Below are 13,438 nucleotides of genomic sequence, written 5' to 3'. Positions count from 1 at the left end.
CATGGGGCACCCACATGAGAGAGCTCCTGAACTGTTAGAAATACCAAACAGAACTACAAATGAGAACAATCTTCCTTTATATAAGGCTCTGGTTTGCTGAGCAAACTGGGTGACAGAAATAATTCCGCACAACACGGAATAGGCTGCTAATTACATGATACAGATAGCAAACGATGAATAGCAAACACCAGCTAGCTTTTACACCAGGAAGTGTTACAAACATCCTGCAAAGTAAAATACACATGCAAAAACTATTCTTTGATATCAAAGTTGTGGTTAGCACACATGGTAGAGTTAAAGCCTTTATGAAGAGTTCGACCAGGTTAGGTGAAATTTTTTGAAAGTTTTTGAAGGATGAGAAGAGTTGTTTGTTTGTTTACCACATTGTTCTACTCCAAGGTTTATGTGAGGTTTGTGGTCAAAATATATCAGGAAAACTCTCAGGAAATTTTACAAACTCGGGTTGTGCTTCTACGAAACATCTGCTCAAGGAGGTACTTTGGTGACACTCATATCTCACCAGAAACAGGGAGGGGAAGGACTCAGCTCACACCAAATGTATTTGTGGGATGCAGGCACATGACCTAGGAGGAGCTGCTGGTACTAAGCACGGCAGAAGAAAGCTGCAAGGACTGTTTCAACAAAGCGTTGTCCAAAAAAAATCTCCAGATGCTAAGTGAAAGTGAATGCCTGTAAGAATCAGCACCAGCTCCTAATGAGTCCCATCAGGAAAAAGCTGAGGAGAGCTAAAAAAGGTCATTTGTAGAGAACAAGAATAGAAAAGTGCAAGATTGATTCAGTGATAAAATCTGATTTAATACAAAAAAGTTACCAATTTACTGTATAAGGAAGTAAGAATAGTGCATTGTATACGATACCATCTCCTCCACGCTACATGTGCCAGGACTGTCTCACACCCCTCTTCCTACCCTGCACCAGCAGGGATTTTGCCATCTGCTTTCTCAATCCCATCCATCTCACTGTCCGCCCCCACCTGCCCTAACCATGCCCCCACAGCCATGTCCCACTAGCGGCAGGTCAGATACTGCGTCCGTCTGTCCTGCTTTACACTGTGTTTCGTTGACGGGAGAGATTCCATATAGGGTGCCCATGGGGTGGATGCACTGGCCAGAGAGGAGGTCCCACGGATACCTGTGTCACTTTGCAGGTGTGACATAAAGCTCTCCCCATGTGCATCACCTGGGACAGACAGTGTCCATACCCAACCCTGCTGTCTGGGCTCTGAAACAAAATGCAAAATCACGTTTGATCCAAACTCAGTCCTTACCTGAGCAAAGCCCCACACTAGACCTTCCCTTCTGCTGTGTGCTTCCCACCACTGCCTTCTCCACTTGCCTTTGCGGCCCTTTCCCCATCTCCTGTGCTCAACTATTCCTACCAAAGTCTGACATGCTGCCACCACACATGGAAACAGCCCTGCAAGCATCCAGACAGGCCAGGACTGTGTTGTATGCCACATCTTTGAACTGACAGTCTCAGTTTCCACCTCTGCTTGAGCATTTTTAGCTCCCTGGTGTGGCTCGTCGTCTTATTTCTAGTGGTGCGGCTGCTATGCAATGCACCATCACCACTGTGATGGGTGACTGATCTGCTGCTGCACAACCATCCGCTGGTGGCTGTAGGGCTGCAGACCCACTTTGGCACAAGCCGCATTATCCCCTAAGCTCTCTATTTAATTCATGACTAACATGGAACATGCAATAAATGTTTACATTACTATTTTAAAAATGTACATTTTTTTAACTTTTAGAAGTTGCTGATATGATGCATCTTTCCAGTGGAAACAGTGGGTGATGACAGGACAATCCAGCAAACTGCATCTGCTTACAAAAATGAGACTTTGTTCAACTGAACACTAAATCTTTGATAAATTAGTCAGGGCTTTGGTGACGTACATGTTGAACCAATATGACAGTTTTATATGGATTATGATTATTAATGTTCTTGAAAAATAGAGAGCGTGAGCCAGACATCCAGTGCCAAAGCTGCAAGACCACCAGCAGAGGCAAGAGTCTTTCAGGAAGGCTTCTTACAGACACTGTGTACAATCTTTTTGCACTCAGAGCATATGCAACATTTTAATTTGCAGTGAGTGTACTGGGGTCCTTACTGTCTGAGCCAGGAGGTCACACTGTGACCCTGGAGACACATGCTTTCACAACACACTCAAGTACCACTGGCTCAATGGTGTTTTTTTCTGAAGTCAAATTTGGCCTCAAAACATTCCACATTGTTCACTCACTTCAGCCTGAACTGATTGTATTTACAAAGCTTAAGCACACTTTTGAGCCTCAGAGCACATCTCCCATCAACCACTGCTGCCAACACATAAATTGCAAGGCTATACACAGTACAGGCCATGTCCCATCTCTCTCTGCCTATAAATATTAAATCCATAAAGCCGGACTACCATGGTAGCTCATGGGTGCTTCCTTGTAAGACACTGGAGATCCTCTGGAGCAGATATTTTGTTTACAAGCCTCCCTGCTTTCTATTCAGAAAGCAATGCAGCATGGATGAGGATCAAATTTGCTTCCCCTTAGACATGTTTGCCCACCCATAAAGGCCCAGATGGGGCTTAGTTGTGTCTCTTTCCCAAGGACTTTGGCTCACACATAAATTCAGGGTCTTCTGAGATCAGTTCCTGTCAATCTGGTCAGGGAAGGGGCACTACAACCACAACCTACACAGTCAGATCTTTTCCTGTGGTAAGTCAGTGCAGATCCACAACGGCCAGACACTTCACCTCATGTATGACTTTTCAGGAAAAGGCACGGGTTTCCTGGCTGATGCAATGCCTGCATCTCACTGCCACTTCCCAGTGCTCTTCAGGCCAAAGCTGAGGGCATGGGAACCCAACTCTTCAGCTCTAGTGAAGAGGAGAAGAGGAAAAAAGCATGAGGGGCATGAAGCCCCATGGTCCCTGAAGCCTGGAGCCAAGTGCTGAACTTGTCACTAAGGGAGCCTGAGCCCTGTGTCAGCCCTGTGTCCCTAGGACACAGGCCAGGCTGGATGGACTCTTCTCCTGACTGCCTCTGGGGCAGCGACTGGCCAGGAGAGGTACCTGAGCACTTTTGGGTATGGCCAGGTCAGGCCACTCATGGCACCATCTCAGATACTCCCTTCCTTGACTTTGAGTCACAGCAGTGTAAGGTGCTCACCCCTTCCTCAGTGACTGTCACCCGGTGTGTCCCTAATGCCTGCTGCCACTGAGCTTGAGGCCATGACACGGGCCGTTTGCATTGACCCTGCCCTGCAGATTGACCACTCTGCGCAAACACCCTGGGGTGCTGCCTTCCTTCCACTCCCACCAGTGCAGGAGCAGCACACCCAGACAGACTGCCCCTCTCCCCTTACCCTGCTCCCCCATGCCCCAGGCAGCCTGTGCAGTGCCTACAGACACCACACACGTTTTTGAGTCTGTCCTGCTGGGGGAGATGTAGACTGAGGATTGTGCCAGCCTGCAGCCCCGGGAGGTCCTGCACTGCCCAGACAGTCAGAGGTCTGCAGTCCTGCCCTCCAGGGATGAACGTTTCTGCACTGAGGGAGCAGGTTTGGAAACCAGAAACCAAGGCAAGTGCAGCACAGGCACATCCCTGGAGAGTGGCATGGACTGGGAACATGGCTGCAGGTTCCCTGACCTCCCTTTGGGCTTCAGCGTGCCTTGCCGTGCTGCTGGGGTAACTCACCGAGGAGATGGCTCCTGCGTGGGAGCAGCTTGGTGAGGTCATCTCTGCCTTAAAGCTGGCTGTCAGGAGGAAGACACTGTCCCTGTTCCCACCATCCCTCACAGCAAGGGGCTGTGTGTCTGCTGTTCCTTTCAGCCTCCCCTTCCCTCTCTGCTGAGTCCTGGCTGTGTCCGTCTGCCACCTGGCAGCTCCCAGCCCACCACCAGCAACCTGCAGGTAGGATCACAGCCAAAAACTGCTAAGCATCAGGGATAAACCCTGAGTTATCACTGCCCTCACCCAGCCTGGGTGCTTGGTGCTATTCGGGCTTTGCAGAGGTGCCATTGTGAAACCACCCAGCATTAACTGTAGCAAGAGCTCAAGCACAGCGTCCACCCACACGCAGGTCACCTGGGGCTCTGCAGGCTGCTCGGAGTTTGTCACAGCTGGGAGGAATCTGTTTTCCCACATGGCAAAACTTTCTGTGACTTTTATAATTTTATCCCAAATTGGGGCAGGAAGATATTGCAAAATAAAAAAAAAAAAAAAAGAGTAGCTAGTCACTCATAATTTTTCATTGGATAATTTGGAAAGATTTTATTTTTTTAACATTTTTAACCTCTTCTTAGGAAAAATGAACTAAACCATTGAAATTAAAAATTATTTTAAGAAGTGGGGAAAAACTTTAAATTTATCTCCCTGAGAAACAGTTTTGGCTTCAGCAGCTCATCTTCCAACAAAAAAATTGTTTGGCTGGAAAATTCCTAAACTGAAAAATTCACTGTCCAGGTCTTAGCAATCCCTTTCCACATCTCACGTCTCCACATGTCAAGCAAATGTCTGGATCAAGGTTCTTTCTAGCTTTCCAGGAGTGAGCTTCGTGCCAAAGTGCACAACAGAAATAGGATCTGCCAGTGATAGGGGCAAACCAAGACCCTTCTTGTGCCCTGCTCTGGGATCTAACATAGGGACAGACACTTCTTCCTCTGCTCAGTACCACTGCAGTCCTGAAAATACACCTTAGCAACCCAAAAAGAAAGGAAATAAGGAGATGGAGAGTCTCTTGCATGAAGCATGCAGGGCTTGATCCCAGTGTCTGAGCAGAGGCCTCCAGCACTGCCTGAGATACCCCTGCTTGGCTGGCAGATAGGATGCGGAGCCTATGGCAGCTGGGCCTGAGGCATCTCTTCAGGCTGGAGACACCCGTGCCTAGGCTCCTGCCTGTAGCCTGTATAGGATTAGGCAGAGCAGCCCAAAACGCACTTTGCTTCTAAGCTTTAGAAATGGCTTGATGAATGACACTTCCACGACGCTGGCTCCTGCTTAGGTTACCGTGATGCAACTTTGATGGTCTGCACAGTTATTCCCTGCCCAGCATGGACCCATACATCTAATCTTCGCCTTCCACCTTCTCACCTTTTCCCCTGTGCCACCTCCTGCATGCACCGAGATGGGAACAAGCATAGCTTACACTTCCTCAGATACTGGAGTCATCTAAATCCTCCTCTGCTTTCCTGTTTGCTCTATCAGAGGTTGAAGTGGAAGTAAATAAATACATACATCTCTAATGCATGTGCAGTGCCTCTTAAGCAATTGTGACCCACCATAAACCTTTAAATACCCGGAGAAAAACCAGGAGAGAGATGTTCAGAGATGCAGTTCAGCCTTATCAAATTCTTCACATGTTTGTTGTGGTGTGTTTGTATTCCTGGACTTCTGCATGAAGGAATGTTGCTGATAAAACCATCTCACTAAACATGGACTTTGTGCATTTTAGCTGATGTTTACAGTGCTCAGACAGTAAGAGTAGCTCTGGATTTCCGTGGGCAAATGTCCCATGGACATTTGTGCTGTCTTGTTGTAGATCCTGATCAAAACCTGCTATGTAAAAGCTCCAGCAGGAATCCTGCCTGGTCCTCCTTAGAGCCATGTCATATTTGGGAAGGCAGAAGACAACTCTGACCACTTGCCCCTGCACCCAGAACGACAAGAGACCTTTGCTCCTCTAAGACCATCCTAGGGCTGCCAGGGAATGCGCCACTGCTATTATCTCATTGTTTTCCTTGCAGATGATGTCCCCATTGGATGATTCCTCTCACTGAACTCCGTCATGCCTCCTCAGGGATCCAGAAAGCCCCATCCTGTGATGGTGCTGAGGGCAGGAGCACGACATGGAGCCTACAGGCTGTTTCCCACAGATCTACACATTCCTCCCACGCCCTGGAGAAGTGACCTGCTCACCACTTCAACCTCCACGCAAGGCTCTCCAGCTCAGGAGGAGCACCTGGAAAGGCAGCCAGGGGATTCCCCAGTGAACAGAAAACAAACCAAGGAAACCTTCCACAAGCCTGGATACCCCCCTCCACTGACAAGTTATTCCATGCAGCTTCTTGTGCAACCCCTCTGCGGGGCCAGCGCCAAGACCCAGTGAACAGAGCTGTGCAAACATGACGCCGTGAAATCTTCACTCAGGGCAAACTCGCCTAGTATTTGGTCACATTGTGATCCCCACGCTCAGCAAGGTTTGCCAACTGTTCACACTCCCAAGGGTTTTAGGATAGTATCTCCTTCCCAGCCTCCAAATTCCCAGTGCTGATAACTGCTCCAAGCTGCCCAAAGGCCATGTGGCCTGAGATGGCAGCAAAGAGCCCAGTGATGGAAAGTGGCAGCTGTCTTCATCCAGGACAGCTCCTGGCCTTCAGCCTGGGGAGGATGATGAGAGATAGGGGCTGTTCTCAGGAAAGCATGTCCGCTCTGGCTTCAGCCCCATCCCCTCAAGCTATTTTGAAAAGAAGTGATTTCTCCTTCATTTTTCATAGAATGAAGCTTTAAGTGCTGAAAACCAGTAGAGGAAGCAGCGATCAGGAAATGGGTTATTACCTCAGATCCTCCCAAGATCCACCTCTCTGTCAGTCCTCTAAATACGCTGAGAATATCTGGGACAAAACCAGACTGACAAACTGTATGCTTCTGAAATAATTGATCTTAAAGTTAATGTGGACTCACAGTGGTCGGATTCACTGAGGCAAATTCCTGGAGAAGTAATTCCCTGCTTGTGCATCCATGTCCGTGGCACATCTGCTGGCACCCAAGGGCCCTTCCCAGGACAAGACTCCCTTGTGCTGTCCTGTGAGCACAGGCAGGCTGGTGTGACCTCTGTAATGTAATTTATTATACTGTAGTAGCATCTAGAAGCCAATTTATTAGTCTGGAGAGGACATGTCATGTACAGCATTTCAGGTGTTGTCATGATGTGGTAGCAAGGGAAGACAAACACAGAAAATGTCAGAATTGAGAACTTCAAAAATGAGGCTGAATGACTATGGTTTGATACAATGGCATGTGGTGACCATCACAAGAAAGTGAGGCTTCCAGGGCGATGGGTTGGCACGGTGATGTAGCTAGAGTCTAACACTTTGGCAGGAGGTGTCTCCCAGGAGCGCAACCACCTGATGGGCTTTGACTGTCAGCAGGGCATTGCAAAGAGCTGTCAGCCCTCTTTATCCTCCTGCTTGCAGTGCTGCAGAACTGACACCACTGCTGTCTCCTTCACTTGCTAGCAAAGTGCCCATGAACATAGGACGTGTGGACATGCCTGGCAGAGCCTGCAGCATGGATGGGATCTGGGGTGAGCCCATGGGGACATTTCTGAGTGATGAACTGTATGGAAAAGGCAGTGGCGAAGCACTACTCCTGTTCCATATCTGCCTGCCGCTTCTGCAAGACCTTGTAATTTTTAGAGAAATACCGGGTCAGTACTAACCTTCCAAAAGGTAACAGCTTGAAATCTTTGCTAACAACAAGCTTTCCTGGGGGAACTGGCAGGACACCTGTGCTATACAAAATCCCTTAGCTGATATCTGTGCAAAATCCAGAGTTGTGCCCCCTGCCAGCTGTTTGATCAGACCCAGAGCACCAACAGTCTCCAGTAAACCTCCAGAGCCTTGAGAACAGCCTGTCTTGGGCTGGTGACCCAGTGCAGCTCTCAGAGCAATCTCTGTGGTTGGCATCCACCTGACCAAATGTCGTGGTGCAACTGCAGGCACTCTTGGCTCCCTTTGCATTCACCAGGATGAAACAGGAATTTCTAGGGCATGGTCATCATGCCTGTCTGTGAGCTGAAGAGCAAGTGAGGTGATCTGCTCCCTAAAACACCCATTTCTTGCCACTGACTGTAAAAAGACCCTGTGTGATGGACTCAAATGGAGAGGTCTAGCATTAGCTGAGACAGTAGCCACGCTTCCAGTGTTAATTCCAGGGTGTTCAACCCACAGCCCCAGCTTTGCTTGAAGTCTCTGCATTCACAGGAGCTTGAAAAAGAAATTATTTCTTTGCTCCAGATGGTATTTATCACAGTCCTGGTCACTCTACAGCCAGCGAGCAAGCAAGCAAGGTCTCCCCACATCACACAACGCAGCAGAGGGGGCACATCGTCATCACTGGCGTGGCTGGGAGGGGAAGTCTGAGCACTTGTACATCACGTTGTCCAAGAGAGCTGGTCATTTTGGAAAAATCTCTGGACTTGCTCTGTGACTGATCTGCAACGTACTTAGACTTCTCATCGAGCCAGCACTCCCTATGTTGGCAGGGAGAAGAGACAGGCTCTTCGGAGAGCCTGCCAGTGTGGTGCTGAGACATGGTGGAGAGGATACCCCTTTTACATGCATTGTCCTCAAGTTTTGACACCTTCTCTTATGGCACCACTGCTCCTCCGCACAGGCTCTGTATTGGCACAGAGGCAGCCCCAGCTCCTGGCACCGTCTGGGGAAAGATGCCCCTGCAGCCAGCACGCTGCTAACAGGACCCATCCACAGCAGGAGTGTGAGTGATGGATGGCAGTGTAAGGGATGGATGGTGGTGATAATGCTGGGACATTGTGCTGTGCTCCAGACACACACACAGCAAACGCTCCAGAGGGAAAGGATGAAAAACAGTCATCCACGTAGGGTGAAGGAATGAAAGCTTTGAAAATAGGAGCAGAGCCTGCCTGGGCAGTGAGACCACAGGAGCCATAGGAGTAAAATTTCACTTCTGGATGTCAAAGACAGAGGACGTCTTCATGTTGATGTGAAGGAGCCTGAGCACTCCAGCTGTCTCCACTCCTGTTCTTGTACACAGCTTATTCAGGTCTGGTCATGGCAACAACATTGAAGATACAAAGGGCAGATCCAGGGCTGGTACTTTGGCCTTCCTGCTGACTTTGTGATGCCCAGTGCCACACAACACAACCCCTGTGGAGACCCCAGCGCTTTGCCTGAGTGCCCTGTGCTGATCTTTGACTCATGCGAGCAAGCCCCTTGCCAATAAAGCCAGCCTGCTCTCCCATTCACAACCTCTTTCCACACTGAGAAAGAGATGCTGACACCCAGAAGGCCAAAGCTACGATCCTGCTCCCTACAGTGCCCAGAAATGCAGTACAGTGGATGGAGAAGTCGGGTTGAGAGCTGAGCCACAGCACAAACCTACACATTTATCCACAGTCTCTGCCCTGACCGTAGGCTAGCCCTGGGCAGGGCACAGGGGCTTCAGGCCTTCATTGAACGGGCTGCTGTACTACTGCCCTTGGCTATAAGCGCTTTGAGTTTTGTCAGCCGTGGTTGTGGTTTCTGCATTTGGCTTGAGATTAGAAGTACTTAAGGATTGCAGTTCACGCGCTACCTGGCATTTGCCACCAGTTCTTAGCACTGCTTCTGTGTCCGGGGCTGTTTCCTGGCAAAACAGTCCATTAAAAATACTGCTGTACCTTTACTGGACAGCACGTGCAAATAATTCTGAGTTAGATAAAACACCTCCTTATGAATCTGGGCCATGCTTGTAGTTTTTAAAGGAATCTTAAAGTTAAAAATCTTAAAATAAACAATAATGTCCTAAGTATGCTGAAAAGGCTCAAAAAGTGGCTACCATCAGCTTCAAATTTGTTATTGCTGCTTGTTCTGTTTGCAAAACTGCTTTTAGGCTAATCTCATGAATTGCCCAGGTCTGACTGATGAGTCCTGTGTGCTGGGGCTGGTAGTGCTGGGATCCCACTGGTTACTGCCAAGACCCTGGATGCAGGGCCCTGCACACCTGGGGCAGCCCTGTTCCCAGCAGCCTTGGTGGGCTAAGGTCCTGGGCAGGATGAGGTTTTTAAAAGAAGTAGCACTTATTTCTAAACTATTATTTGATTTGATTTTGGTTTATTTATAAACATTTAACAATTGGCTGTTCCTGTTAGTGGCAATGCAACCCGGACTGTTTACAAAGGACAAGCCATGCTCCTAATTCAAAGGAAAGAGTATTGTTTTCAGAATTTGGTTTAAATCCAGTCCCAACCAAAACTTGTATTTTTCAACTTTTCCAGTGAAATGGGAATCCCTGGTGTCTGGAAGTGTCCACTGGTACTTAACACTACCACCATCGCTGTTGCTATTGACACTGCCCCTACTGCCAAGTCATGGCTCTGATGGCTGCAAAATCAGCAGGCTTCTCATTTCAATGAAGCGTGCAGGGTTCCTGAGGCAAGGCCCTACAGCAGGCTTACCCATCCTACTTTGAGATTCCTGAGCTTATGGGCACAAGTGTCCAAAAAATCCAGGCTGAGTTTTCTCATAGCCTTGACCTGGATTCAGGAAAAAACTTACTGGCATGGAGGGCTGTCCTGGAATCAGCAACCTGGAGTCTTCCACCAGAAAGGTGGTTGTGTCTCTCATAGGGCTGGTTTGCTTATGAGGAGTCCTGCAGCACCAGACTGAGACACTAGCTGAGGTCCCTCAACCCACATAGTCCCACAGCTCAGCACTGGACAGGACAGCTTCTGTCTCAGACCTAGCTCTGCCCACGTGGCAATACACAGCATGGATACCCTTTGCACTGGGTTTGTGCAATGTGTCCATGTCCTAGGGTTTCTCCCTCCCCAGCGTGTCTGCTAAAGGCCAGTGGAGCCCAGCTCCCAAGCCAAGTTCTTACTGCATGTGGTCTGTGGCACCGCGGCCACCAGGCAGGCCTGGCTGTGATCGGCCACCCCCAAAACACTCTACCAGTGACACTTGCACCCCTACCAGTGACACTTGCACCCCTACCAGCAGCTGCCTCCCCACATTTCTGCAAACAAGCATTGGCTTCTCTTGTAGAAGGTCATTTGAATGTCTTCCGTTATTGCTGCATCATTTAACCGTGTCCTAATTTTGCGGCATTTGTGGTTATGTCTGATCTTTGTCTCTCTTATTTTGTTACATTTTAGAAATGTAATAAACAAAATCTTTCTAAAAGAAAAAAAACATGGCAGAGATTTGAAATGGAAAATGAGTGCAAACTGGACCCATGCCTATTAGATGCCAGAAGGAGGGGAAGAAACAAAACCCGCAATGACAAACTCTATTAATAAAGTGATGAAGGCGGTTCTCAAACAGGAGTGCAGCTGGAGGCAGAGCCAGCTCACTGGCCTTGGACGGTCCCTTTGCCCAGCGCGGGGGCCTCGCCAGCTTGCGTTGGCACAGGGAGCGTTCAGTGGGTGGGAAAGGCCACAGACTGACCTAGCAGGGCTTTGGGAAAGCTCCCAGACTGCTGGCAGAGGACTCATGCCCTCGGGGTGTGTTCCCACTGCAGCGAGGACTAACCTGAGCCAGACTATGGAGCGGACCTATGTGTTGGGTGGGTCAGGCCCTGTGTGTTGCCTCTTTAGCCCCATGGCTGTGGGTCTGAACACTGAATAAGAACATGTCTGATGACAGGGGTCACATCCAACTTTGCGTTTCAGCTTGGTGACCTGGAGCCTCTATGCCTTCAGCTACCCCAGAAAGCAAGAAGCCAGGAAAGGCAGGGCAGCTGCTGATCTCTGCGACCCTGGCATCCCCTTCCTCAAAGTCTAGCAAAACTATGGGACGTGTTTGTCCAGACCTCTCTCTTTCTTGCCCTTGACTGTTGGCACAGGCAGGAGCTCGAGCAGCCATGTTTCTGCGGCATAGAGGGCAACCATGTCTTGGTCTCTCCCACTGAAGCGTCTGGGCTTTGGTGTGCATCCTGTGCAAGCCACTGTCATTGATTAAATTAACAGAGCTGCCCAGTAAGAGCTTCTAGTAATAAACCCCCATAGGGAATCCAGTGCATAGCCTGACTTCTTGTGTTCATTGATGACATTAAAATACACTTTAATATGGAGAAGAGTCAATAGAAAGTGCCTACAACTGCATGGCAGGTCTGAAGGGAACAAGAAGGAATGGAAAGGAGGTCCTATATGCAGGGATAAAGCGCTGTTCGACCTCAACAGCCCTTCACTCCAGAGCCATCACATTCTCTACCACACCCATGAGAAGTCTCAGAAACAGCATAGTTGGCCCTGTGCCAGCAAACAGACATCCTTTGTGCTCATCAGTGGGTCAGTGTCCCTGACATTGGATACCCACAATGCTCAGCAGTGCTGGGAGCAGGATTCTGACTGCAGAGCACAGGCTGGACAGTGGACTGGTGGCCAGAGGCTCTAGGACTGGGAATTCCCTCTCCAGTATGTTGTGCTCCCCAGCCACCACTGTGGACCGGCGCTGAACCCTACAGAGGTCTCCAGGGCAGTCCAATTTTCTGAAAAATGCATTGCTGCAATTGTCAGATCACAGACACTGCAACTGGAAACCAAGAGTGGGACATGGGTGGGGAGGCCACAAGCTGGAAGTGGCTATAGGGCTTGTGTGAAAGGCTCTGCTTCAACTCTTCCCTCTATAGGTTTCAAGCGTCCTTCACCTCCTTGCTCCCAGATCTAGGGTATCAGGCTGGGATGTTCTTCAATCTCCTGCTGGACTTGCTCAGTACTGTATGGACCAACGGACCAGGCCATGTACTCATAACCAGCCCAGGATTAGCAAGGAGGGATCCCCTCTCAGTCCCTCTCTAGCTTGGTAAATAGTTTTTAGAAATGCAAACCATCTTGAGGCAAAAGACAAATCCCATGGTTTCTCAGTGTGCTGCAAGAGACACAGGTCCCCACTTTGAATGAAGGATGATTGTGCCACGATCCTAAGCTTGAGAGCACCCTGAGGTGGGTCACTCACTCACTGTCCCATGGCAGCTGTGCCCATTAGAGTGAGCAACTGTACCGTTCATGGGCTGAAAAAAAGACACACACCAAGTCCTGCAGGAGGCCCCAGTATCAGAGATCATAGGATATCCATGATTCATACTAATTTCTCTACAGAGGAATGCAGGACTAGGGGATCAGCATGAGTCTTTGGCTCTGACCCCCTACAATGATCTCAGTCACCAAACTAGCTAAACTTCTAGCTGCTCTCCCTGCACCCACGGGACTTTTAAAAGTGAAACTCCTAAGTGAACCCAGGTGAACACACACTTCATCCCAGAAAGGAATGAAAAAATGCGGAGGGACCTGACAGTCCAGCTAAGGGCAAAATGCTGTGTCGCTCCAAGTCGAATAAACATATTACTGTGAGCAAGATACCTCACCCAGGCACACAGCAGTGCTCTGACACCAGAGAAAAAGTGCATCAGATCCAGGTCCTATCTTTAGCCAAAACAGAACACTGTGAAAGAAAGTGAGATCCTTTCTCCATCCCTGCATCCCAAGATTACATTAGGGGGAAAGAAAACCCATGGTTCCTTCAGACAACTAACTAAAGCTCTGTAGCATGGGGATGATAAAACGTAGTGCAATAAAGAGAATCAATAACTGAAGAACCTCTCTTTTTGTAGCGTTCTTCCAGAGATACTAGCAAATGAAACATTCAAGGCTCATTATCCCATGATTCAATTTTTCACTTTAGGAT

At 48.9% G+C, this 13,438-nt stretch overlaps 1 protein-coding gene across 4 annotated transcripts in view; it reads right to left on the bottom strand.

Moving 5' to 3' along the window:
* The window catches only part of MYOCD (myocardin), a 268,262-nt gene that overhangs the window by 119,903 nt on the left and 134,921 nt on the right, over window positions 1–13,438 (bottom strand). The window lies entirely within an intron of this gene.

This window comes from Nipponia nippon, unplaced genomic scaffold (genome assembly GCF_047370975.1).
Source record: "Nipponia nippon isolate SJK-2023a ecotype South Korea unplaced genomic scaffold, ASM4737097v1 scaffold_14, whole genome shotgun sequence".
Classification (NCBI taxonomy): Eukaryota; Metazoa; Chordata; class Aves; order Pelecaniformes; family Threskiornithidae; genus Nipponia; species Nipponia nippon.
The sequence above is the reverse complement of the archived record's forward strand: the minus strand, read 5'-3'. Positions and strand labels throughout refer to the sequence as shown.